A 12,457-nucleotide genomic window follows, 5' to 3' on the forward strand; every position below is an offset into this window, starting at 1 on the left:
CCTGCGCTGGGCACTGTATACATTATATGGTAGAGCTTTATTTACAAACAGGGTGAAGGCCCCCAATGCAATGACCATCCCAGGGGTCTCCACACCCTTTGGCCGTCACTTATGACACCTACGTGCCCCTCACCCTCCAGCCCAGTCTGTTGTGTGAACTCTGCTCCTGACCATAAAATCCACAATTTCACACTAGTTATAACCTGTTACAGGGATTTCAGGCCATTGTGAGCCCCAGCGCAGAGCCGATACATCAAAGCCCTAATACAAGACCGGCTATAGAGGGGCACACGTCCCTGCCCATGTGCCAGGCAGCAGCCGGAGAAGTGACGCAGACACATTAGCGCCAAACCCATGCTCCATGTTCACTCACATGTCGACCCCCCATGACCCTCAACTAGTGTTAGGAGGAAGAAAGAGAGGGAAAACTAACAAAGTGACGCGTCTCTGCAACCAAGGGGTTAAATGGACGGCCGATGGATAACAGGGCAAACACATAAAGCCTGCAAAACCCCCCAAACATCCAATACAAAGTGATGAAGACATCTGTGTACCCCAACATGTTCCCAATGAAAAGGTCAACTCCTACTGCAAAAACCAAGTCCTCATACAGCACCAGCAAAGGGAAAACTATACATACATGTGGTAAGGATTCAAAAACTATTGTTTTGTGCAAAAGTAGCAAAATATAGTGTTTACATCACTACTAAAAATAGATGATGTCACAGCTTATCTCCTCCCCCTCCCTGTACAATAACCTCTATATAGATAACACTGACCCATCATTACATCACTACTGACAATAGATGATGTCACAGCTTATCTCCCCCTCCCTGTACAATGACCTCTATATAGATAACACTGACCCATCATTACATCACTACTGACAATAGATGATGTCACACCATATCTCCTCCCCCTCCCTGTACAATGTCCTCTATATAGATAACACTGACCCATCATTACATCACTACTGACAATAGATGATGTCACAGCTTATCTCCTCCCCCTCCCTGTACAACGACCTCTATATAGATAACACTGACCCATCATTACATCACTACTGACAATAGATGATGTCACAGCTTATCTCCTCCCCTCCCTGTACAATGACCTCTATATAGATAACACTGACCCATCATTACATCACTACTGACAATAGATGATGTCACAGCTTATCTCCTCCCCCCTGTACAATGACCTCTATATAGATAACACTGACCCATCATTACATCACTACTGACAATAGATGATGTCACAGCTTATCTCCTCCCCCTCCTTGTACAATGACCTCTATATAGATAACACTGACCCATCATTACATCACTACTGACAATATATGATGTCACAGCTTATCTCCTCCCCCTCCCTGTACAATGACCTCTATATAGATAACACTGACCCATCATTACATCACTACTGACAATAGATGATGTCACAGCTTATCTCCTCCTCCCTGTAAAATGACCTCTATATAGATAACACTGACCCATCATTACATCACTACTGACAATAGATGATGTCACAGCTTATCTCCTCCCCCCTCTCTGTACAATGACCTCTATATAGATAACACTGACCCCTCATTACATCACTACTGACAATAGATGATGTCACAGCTTATCTCCCCCCCCTCCATGTACAATGATCTCTATATAGATAACACTGACCCATCATTACATCACTACTGACAATAGATGATGTCACAGCTTATCTCCTCCTCCCTGTACAATGACCTCTATATAGATAACACTGACCCATCATTACATCACTACTGACAATAGATGATGTCACAGCTTATCTCCCCCTCCCTGTACAATGACCTCTATATAGATAACACTGACCCATCATTACATCACTACTGACAATAGATGATGTCACAGCTTATCTCCTCCTCCCTGTACAATGACCTCTATATAGATAACACTGACCCATCATTACATCACTACTGACAATAGATGATGTCACAGCTTATCTCCCCCTCCCTGTACAATGACCTCTATAAAGATAACACTGACCCATCATTACATCACTACTGACAATAGATGATGTCACAGCTTATCTCCTCCCCCTCCCTGTACAATGACCTCTATATAGATAACACTGACCCATCATTACATCACTACTGACAATAGATGATGTCACAGCTTATCTCCTCCCCCTCCATGTACAATGATCTCTATATAGATAACACTGACCCATCATTACATCACTACTGACAATAGATGATGTCACAGCTTATCTCCTCCTCCTTACCGTACAATGACCTCTATATAGATAACACTGACCCATCCTTACATCACTACTGACAATAGATGATGTCACAGCTTATCTCCTCCTCCTTACCGTACAATGACCTCTATATAGATAACACTGACCCATCCTTACATCACTACTGACAATAGATGATGTCACAGCTTATCTCCTCCTCCTCCCTGTACAATGACCTCTATATAGATAACACTGACCCATCATTACACCACTACTGACAATAGATGATGTCACAGCTTATCTCCTCCTCCTCCCTGTACAATGACCTCTATATAGATAACACTGACGCATCTTTACATCACTACTGACAATAGATGATGTCACAGCTTATCTCCTCCCCCTCCCTGTACAATGACCTCTATATAGATAACACTGACCCATCATTACATCACTACTGACAATAGATGATGTCACAGCTTATCTCCTCCCCCTCCCTGTACAATGACCTCTATATAGATAACACTGACCCCTCATTACATCACTACTGACAATAGATGATGTCACAGCTTATCTCCTCCCCCTCCATGTACAATGATCTCTATATAGATAACACTGACCCATCATTACATCACTACTGACAATAGATGATGTCACAGCTTATCTCCTCCTCCTTACCGTACAATGACCTCTATATAGATAACACTGACCCATCCTTACATCACTACTGACAATAGATGATGTCACAGCTTATCTCCTCCTCCCTGTACAATGACCTCTATATAGATAACACTGACCCATCATTACATCACTACTGACAATATATGATGTCACAGCTTATCTCCTCCTCCTCCCTGTACAATGGCCCATCATTACATCACTACTGACAATAGATGATGTCACAGCTTATCTCCTCCCCCCTCTCTGTACAATGACCTCTATATAGATAACACTGACCCATCATTACATCACTACTGACAATAGATGATGTCACAGCTTATCTCCTCCCCTCCCTGTACAATGACCTCTATATAGATAACACTGACCCATCATTACATCACTACTGACAATAGATGATGTCACAGCTTATCTCCTCCCCCTCCCTGTACAATGACCTCTATATAGATAACACTGACCCCTCATTACATCACTACTGACAATAGATGATTTCACAGCTTATCTCCTCGCCCTCCCTGTACAATGACCTCTATATAGATAACACTGACCCCTCATTACATCACTACTGACAATAGATGATGTCACAGCTTATCTCCCCCCCCTCCATGTACAATGATCTCTATATAGATAACACTGACCCATCATTACATCACTACTGACAATAGATGATGTCACAGCTTATCTCCTCCTCCCTGTACAATGACCTCTATATAGATAACACTGACCCATCATTACATCACTACTGACAATAGATGATGTCACAGCTTATCTCCTCCTCCCTGTACAATGACCTCTATATAGATAACACTGACCCATCATTACATCACTACTGACAATAGATGATGTCACAGCTTATCTCCTCCCCCTCCCTGTACAATGACCTCTATATAGATAACACTGACCCATCATTACATCACTACTAACAATAGATGATGTCACAGCTTATCTCCTCCCCCTCCCTGTACAATGACCTCTATATAGATAACACTGACCCCTCATTACATCACTACTGACAATAGATGATGTCACAGCTTATCTCCTCCTCCTCCCTGTATAATGACCTCTATATAGATAACACTAACCCTTCATTACATCACTACTGACAATAGATGATGTCACAGCTTATCTCCTCCTTCCTGTACAATGACCTCTATATAGATAATACTGACCCATCATTACATCACTACTGACAATAGATGATGTCACAGCTTATCTCCTCCTCCTCCCTGTACAATGACCTCTATATAGATAACACTGACCCATCATTACACCACTACTGACAATAGATGATGTCACAGCTTATCTCCTCCTCCTCCCTGTACAATGACCTCTATATAGATAACACTGACCCATCATTACATCACTACTGACAATAGATGATGTCACAGCTTATCTCCTCCCCCCTCCCTGTACAATGACCTCTATATAGATAACACTGACCCATCATTACATCACTACTGACAATAGATGATGTCACAGCTTATCTCCTCCCCATCCCTGTACAATGACCTCTATATAGATAACACTGACCCCTCATTACATCACTACTGACAATAGATGATGTCACAGCTTATCTCCTCCTCCCTGTACAATGACCTGTATATAGATAACACTGATCCATCATTACATCACTACTGAAATAAATGATGTCACAGCTTATCTCCTCCTGTGACATCATATATTGTCAGTAGTTATGTAATGATGGGTCAGTGATATCTATATAGAGGTCATTGTACAGGGAGGAGGAGGAGATAAGCTGTGACATCATCTATTGTCAGTAGTGATGTAATGATGGGTCAGTGTTATCTATATAGAGGTCATTGTACAGGGAGGGGGAGGAGATAAGCTGTGACATCATCTATTGTCAGTAGTGATGTAATGATGGGTCAGTGTTATCTATATAGAGGTCATTGTACAGGGAGGGGGAGGAGATAAGCTGTGACATCATCTATTGTCAGTAGTGATGTAATGATGAGTCAGTGTTATCTATATAGAGATCATTGTACAGGGAGGGGGAGGAGATAAGCTGTGACATCATCTCTTGTCAGTAGTGATGTAATGATGGGTCAGTGTTATCTATATAGAGGTCATTGTACAGGGAGGGGGAGGAGATAAGCTGTGACATCATCTATTGTCAGTAGTGATGTAATGATGGGTCAGTGTTATCTGTATAGAGGTCATTGTACAGGGAGGGGGAGGAGATAAGCTGTGACATCATCTATTGTCAGTAGTGATGTAATGATGGGTCAGTGTTATCTGTATAGAGGTCATTGTACAGGGAGGGGGAGGAGATAAGCTGTGACATCATCTATTGTCAGTAGTGATGTAATGATGGGTCAGTGTTATCTATATAGAGGACATTGTACAGGGAGGGGGAGGAGATAAGCTGTGACATCATCTATTGTCAGTAGTGATGTAATGATGGGTCAGTGTTATCTATATAGAGGACATTGTACAGGGAGGGGAGGAGATAAGCTGTGACATCATCTATTGTCAGTAGTGATGTAATGATGGGTCAGTGTTATCTATATAGAGGACATTGTACAGGGAGGGGGGAGGAGATAAGCTGTGACATCATCTATTGTCAGTAGTGATGTAATGATGGGTCAGTGTTATCTATATAGAGGTCATTGTATAGGGAGGGGGAGGGGATAAGCTGTGACATCATCTATTGTCAGAAGTGATGTAATGATGGGTCAGTTATATCTATATAGAGGTCATTGTACAGGGAGGGGGGAGGAGATAAGCTGTGACATCATCTATTGTCAGTAGTGATGGGTCAGTGTTATCTATATAGAGGTCATTGTATAGGGAGGGGGAGGAGATAAGCTGTGACATCATCTATTGTCAGTAGTGATGTAATGATGGGTCAATGTTATCTATATAGAGGTCATTGTACAGGGAGGAGGAGGAGATAAGCTGTGACATCATCTATTGTCAGTAGTGATGTAATGATGGGTCAGTGTTATCTATATAGAGATCATTGTACAGGGAGGGGGAGGAGATAAGCTGTGACATCATCTATTGTCAGTAGTGATGTAATGATGGGTCAGTGATATCTATATAGAGGTCATTGTACAGGGAGGAGGAGGAGATAAGCTGTGACATCATCTATTGTCAGTAGTGATGTAATGATGGGTCAGTGTTATCTATATAGAGGTCATTGTACAGGGAGGGGGAGGAGAAAAGCTGTGACATCATCTATTGTCAGTAGTGATGTAATGATGGGTCAGTGTTATCTATATAGAGGCCATTGTACAGGGAGGGGGAGGAGATAAGCTGTGACATCATCTATTGTCAGTAGTGATGTATTGATAGGGCAGTGTTATCTATATAGAGGTCATTGTACAGTGAGGGGGAGGAGATAAGCTGTGACATCATCTATTGTCAGTAGTGATGTAATGATGGGTCAGTGTTATCTATATAGAGGTCATTGTACAGGGGGGAGGAGATAAGCTGTGACATCATCTATTGTCAGTAGTGATGTAATGATGGGTCAGTGATATCTATATAGAGGTCATTGTACAGGGAGGAGATAAGCTGTGACATCATCTATTGTCAGTAGTGATGTAATGATGGGTCAGTGTTATCTATATAGAGGTCATTGTACAGGGAGGAGGAGGAGATAAGCTGTGACATCATCTATTGTCAGTAGTGATGTAATGATGGGTCAGTGTTATCTATATAGAGGACATTGTACAGGGAGGGGGAGGAGAAAAGCTGTGACATCATCTATTGTCAGTAGTGATGTAATGATGGGTCAGTGTTATCTATATAGAGGCCATTGTACAGGGAGGGGGAGGAGATAAGCTGTGACATCATCTATTGTCAGTAGTGATGTATTGATAGGGCAGTGTTATCTATATAGAGGTCATTGTACAGTGAGGGGGAGGAGATAAGCTGTGACATCATCTATTGTCAGTAGTGATGTAATGAGGGGTCAGTGTTATCTATATAGAGGACATTGTACAGGGAGGGGAGGAGATAAGCTGTGACATCATCTATTGTCAGTAGTGATGTAATGATGGGTCAGTGTTATCTATATAGAGGCCATTGTACAGGGAGGGGGAGGAGATAAGCTGTGACATCATCTATTGTCAGTAGTGATGTATTGATAGGGCAGTGTTATCTATATAGAGGTCATTGTACAGGGAGGGGGGAGGAGATAAGCTGTGACATCATCTATTGTCAGTAGTGATGGGTCAGTGTTATCTATATAGAGGTCATTGTACAGGGAGGAGGAGGAGATAAGCTGTGACATCATCTATTGTCAGTAGTGATGTAATGATGGGTCAATGTTATCTATATAGAGGTCATTGTACAGGGAGGAGGAGGAGATAAGCTGTGACATCATCTATTGTCAGTAGTGATGTAATGATGGGTCAGTGTTATCTATATAGAGGTCATTGTATAGGGAGGGGGAGGAGAGAAGTTGTGACATCATCTATTGTCAGTAGTGATGTAATGATGGGTCAGTGTTATCTATATAGAGGTCATTGTACAGGGAGGGGGAGGAGATAAGCTGTGACATCATCTATTGTCAGTAGTGATGGGTCAGTGTTATCTATATAGAGGTCATTGTACAGGGAGGAGGAGGAGATAAGCTGTGACATCATCTATTGTCAGTAGTGATGTAATGATGGGTCAATGTTATCTATATAGAGGTCATTGTACAGGGAGGAGGAGGAGATAAGCTGTGACATCATCTATTGTCAGTAGTGATGTAATGATGGGTCAGTGTTATCTATATAGAGGTCATTGTATAGGGAGGGGGAGGAGAGAAGTTGTGACATCATCTATTGTCAGTAGTGATGTAATGATGGGTCAGTGTTATCTATATAGAGGTCATTGTACAGGGAGGGGGAGGAGAAAAGCTGTGACATCATCTATTGTCAGTAGTGATGTAATGATGGGTCAGTGTTATCTATATAGAGGCCATTGTACAGGGAGGGGGAGGAGATAAGCTGTGACATTATCTATTGTCAGTAGTGATGTATTGATAGGGCAGTGTTATCTATATAGAGGTCATTGTACAGTGAGGGGGAGGAGATAAGCTGTGACATCATCTATTGTCAGTAGTGATGTAATGATGGGTCAGTGATATCTATATAGAGGTCATTGTACAGGGAGGAGGAGGAGATAAGCTGTGACATCATCTATTGTCAGTAGTGATGTAATGATGGGTCAGTGTTATCTATATAGAGGTCATTGTATAGGGAGGGGGAGGAGAGAAGTTGTGACATCATCTATTGTCAGTAGTGATGTAATGATGGGTCAGTGTTATCTATATAGAGCTCAATGTACAGGGAGGGGGAGGAGAGAAGCTGTGACATCATCTATTGTCAGTAGTGATGTAATGATGGGTCAGTGTTATCTATATAGAGGTCATAGTACAGGGAGGGGGAGGAGATAAACTGTGACATCATCTATTGTTGTAGTGATGTAATGATGGGTCAGTGTTATCTATATAGAGGTAATTGTACAGGGAGGGGGAGTAGATAAGCTGTGACATCATCTATTGTCAGTAGTGATGTAATGATGGGTCAGTGTTATCTATATAGAGGTCATTGTACAGGGAGGGGAGGAGATAAGCTGTGACATCATCTATTGTCAGTAGTGATGTAATGATGGGTCAGTGTTATCTATATAGAGGTCATTGTACAGGGAGGAGGAGGAGATAAGCTGTGACATCATCTATTGTCAGTAGTGATGTAATGATGGGTCAGTGTTATCTATATAGAGGTCATTGTACAGGGAGGGGGAGGAGAAAAGCTGTGACATCATCTATTGTCAGTAGTGATGTAATGATGGGTCAGTGTTATCTATATAGAGGACATTGTACAGGGAGGAGGAGGAGATAAGCTGTGACATCATCTATTGTCAGTAGTGATGTAATGATGGGTCAGTGTTATCTATATAGAGGCCATTGTACAGGGAGGGGGAGGAGATAAGCTGTGACATTATCTATTGTCAGTAGTGATGTATTGATAGGGCAGTGTTATCTATATAGAGGTCATTGTACAGTGAGGGGGAGGAGATAAGCTGTGACATCATCTATTGTCAGTAGTGATGTAATGATGGGTCAGTGATATCTATATAGAGGTCATTGTACAGGGAGGAGGAGGAGATAAGCTGTGACATCTATTGTCAGTAGTGATGTAATGATGGGTCAGTGTTATCTATATAGAGGTCATTGTACAGGGAGGGGGAGGAGATAAGCTGTGACATCATCTATTGTCAGTAGTGATGTAATGAGGGGTCAGTGTTATTTATATAGAGGTCATTGTACAGGGAGGAGGGAGGAGATAAGCTGTTACATCATCTATTGTCAGTAGTGATGTAATGATGGGTCAGTGTTATCTATATAGAGGTCATTGTACAGGGAGGGTGGAGATAAGCTGTGACATCATCTATTGTCAGTAGTGATGTAATGATGGGTCAGTGTTATCTATATAGAGGTCATTGTATAGGGAGGGGGAGGAGAGAAGTTGTGACATCATCTATTGTCAGTAGTGATGTAATGATGGGTCAGTGTTATCTATATAGAGCTCAATGTACAGGGAGGGGGAGGAGAGAAGCTGTGACATCATCTATTGTCAGTAGTGATGTAATGATGGGTCAGTGTTATCTATATAGAGGTCATAGTACAGGGAGGGGGAGGAGATAAGCTGTGACATCATCTATTGTTGTAGTGATGTAATGATGGGGCAGTGTTATCTATATAGAGGTAATTGTACAGGGAGGGGGAGGAGAGAAGCTGTGACATCATCTATTGTCAGTAGTGATGTAATGATGGGTCAGTGTTATCTATATAGAGATCATTGTACAGGGAGGGGGAGGAGATAAGCTGTGACATCATCTATTGTCAGTAGTGATGTAATGATGGGTCAGTGTTATCTATATAGTGGGGTAGCTCCCAATAGGGTATAGTGTGCAACTCAGTATATTCCAATCCATATATAGAGGTGTATACGCACAGGTAGCAGCGCAGTATATAGAGGTGTATACAGACAGGTAGCAGCGCGGTATACAGAGGTGTATACACACAGGTAGCAGTGCGGTATATAGAGGTGTATACACACAGGTAGCAGTGCGGTATATAGAGGTGTATACACACAGGTAGCAGTGCGGTATATAGAGGTGTATACACACAGGTAGCAGTGCGGTATATAGAGGTGTATACACACAGGTAGCAGTGCGGTATATAGAGGTGTATACACACAGGTAGCAGTGCGGTATATAGAGGTGTATACACACAGGTAGCAGTGCGGTATATAGAGGTGTTTACACACAGGTAGCAGTGCGGTATATAGAGGTGTATACACACAGGTAGCAGTGCGGTATATAGAGGTGTATACACACAGGTAGCAGTGCGGTATATAGAGGTGTATACACACAGGTAGCAGTGCGGTATATAGAGGTGTATACACACAGGTAGCAGTGCGGTATATAGAGGTGTATACACACAGGTAGCAGTGCGGTATATAGAGGTGTATACACACAGGTAGCAGTGCGGTATATAGAGGTGTATACACACAGGTAGCAGTGCGGTATATAGAGGTGTATACACACAGGTAGCAGTGCGGTATATAGAGGTGTATACACACAGGTAGCAGTGCGGTATATAGAGGTGTATACACACAGGTAGCAGTGCGGTATATAGAGGTGTATACACACAGGTAGCAGTGCGGTATATAGAGGTGTATACACACAGGTAGCAGTGCGGTATATAGAGGTGTATACACACAGGTAGCAGTGCGGTATATAGAGGTGTATACACACAGGTAGCAGTGCGGTATATAGAGGTGTATACACACAGGTAGCAGTGCGGTATATAGAGGTGTATACACACAGGTAGCAGTGCGGTATATAGAGGTGTATACACACAGGTAGCAGTGCGGTATATAGAGGTGTATACACACAGGTAGCAGTGCGGTATATAGAGGTGTATACACACAGGTAGCAGTGAGGTATACAGAGGTGTATACACACAGGTAGCAGTGTGGTATACAGAGGTGTATACACACAGGTAGCAGCGAGGTATATAGAGGTGTATACACACAGGTAGCAGCGCGGTATATAGAGGTGTATACACACAGGTAGCAGTGCGGTATATAGAGGTGTATACACACAGGTAGCAGTGCGGTATATAGAGGTGTATACACACAGGTAGCAGTGAGGTATATAGAGGTGTATACACACAGGTAGCAGTGCGGTATATAGAGGTGTATACACACAGGTAGCAGTGCGGTATATAGAGGTGTATACACACAGGTAGCAGTGCGGTATATAGAGGTGTATACACACAGGTAGCAGTGCGGTATATAGAGGTGTATACACACAGGTAGCAGTGCGGTATATAGAGGTGTATACACACAGGTAGCAGTGAGGTATATAGAGGTGTATACACACAGGTAGCAGTGCGGTATATAGAGGTGTATACACACAGGTAGCAGTGTGGTATACAGAGGTGTATACACACAGGTAGCAGCGAGGTATATAGAGGTGTATACACACAGGTAGCAGTGCGGTATATAGAGGTGTATACACACAGGTAGCAGTGCGGTATATAGAGGTGTATACACACAGGTAGCAGTGCGGTATATAGAGGTGTATACACACAGGTAGCAGTGCGGTATATAGAGGTGTATACACACAGGTAGCAGTGCGGTATATAGAGGTGTATACACACAGGTAGCAGTGCGGTATACAGAGGTGTATACACAAAGGCTGCAGTGCGGTATATAGAGGTGTATACACACAGGTAGCAGTGAGGTATATAGAGGTGTATACACACAGGTAGCAGTGAGGTATATAGAGGTGTATACACACAGGTAGCAGTGAGGTATATAGAGGTGTATACACACAGGTAGCAGTGCGGTATATAGAGGTGTATACACACAGGTAGCAGTGCGGTATATAGAGGTGTATACACACAGGCAGCAGTGTGGTATACAGAGGTGTATACACACAGGTAGCAGTGAGGTATATAGAGGTGTATACACAAAGGCTGCAGTGCGGTATATAGAGGTGTATACACACAGGTAGTAGTGCGGTATATAGAGGTGTATACACACAGGTAGCAGTGCGGTATATAGAGGTGTATACACACAGGTAGCAGTGAGGTATATAGAGGTGTATACACACAGGTAGCAGTGAGGTATATAGAGGTGTATACACACAGGTAGCAGCGCAGTATATAGAGGTGTATACACAAAGGCTGCAGTGCGGTATATAGAGGTGTATACACACAGGTAGCAGTGCGGTATATAGAGGTGTATACACACAGGTAGCAGTGCGGTATATAGAGGTGTATACACACAGGTAGCAGTGAGGTATATAGAGGTGTATACACACAGGTAGCAGTGCGGTATATAGAGGTGTATACACACAGGTAGCAGTGAGGTATATAGAGGTGTATACACACAGGTAGCAGTGCGGTATATAGAGGTGTATACACACAGGTAGCAGTGCGGTATATAGAGGTGTATACACACAGGTAGCAGTGTGGTATACAGAGGTGTATACACAAAGGCTGCAGTGCGGTATATAGAGGTGTATACACACAGGT

General features: G+C 42.7%; 1 long non-coding RNA gene across 1 annotated transcript in view; it reads right to left on the reverse strand.

The window, feature by feature from the left end:
* The window catches only part of LOC140071316 (uncharacterized), a 30,932-nt gene that overhangs the window by 18,201 nt on the left and 274 nt on the right, over positions 1 to 12,457 (reverse strand). The window lies entirely within an intron of this gene.

This window comes from Engystomops pustulosus, chromosome 7 (genome assembly GCF_040894005.1).
Source record: "Engystomops pustulosus chromosome 7, aEngPut4.maternal, whole genome shotgun sequence".
Taxonomy (NCBI): Eukaryota; Metazoa; Chordata; class Amphibia; order Anura; family Leptodactylidae; genus Engystomops; species Engystomops pustulosus.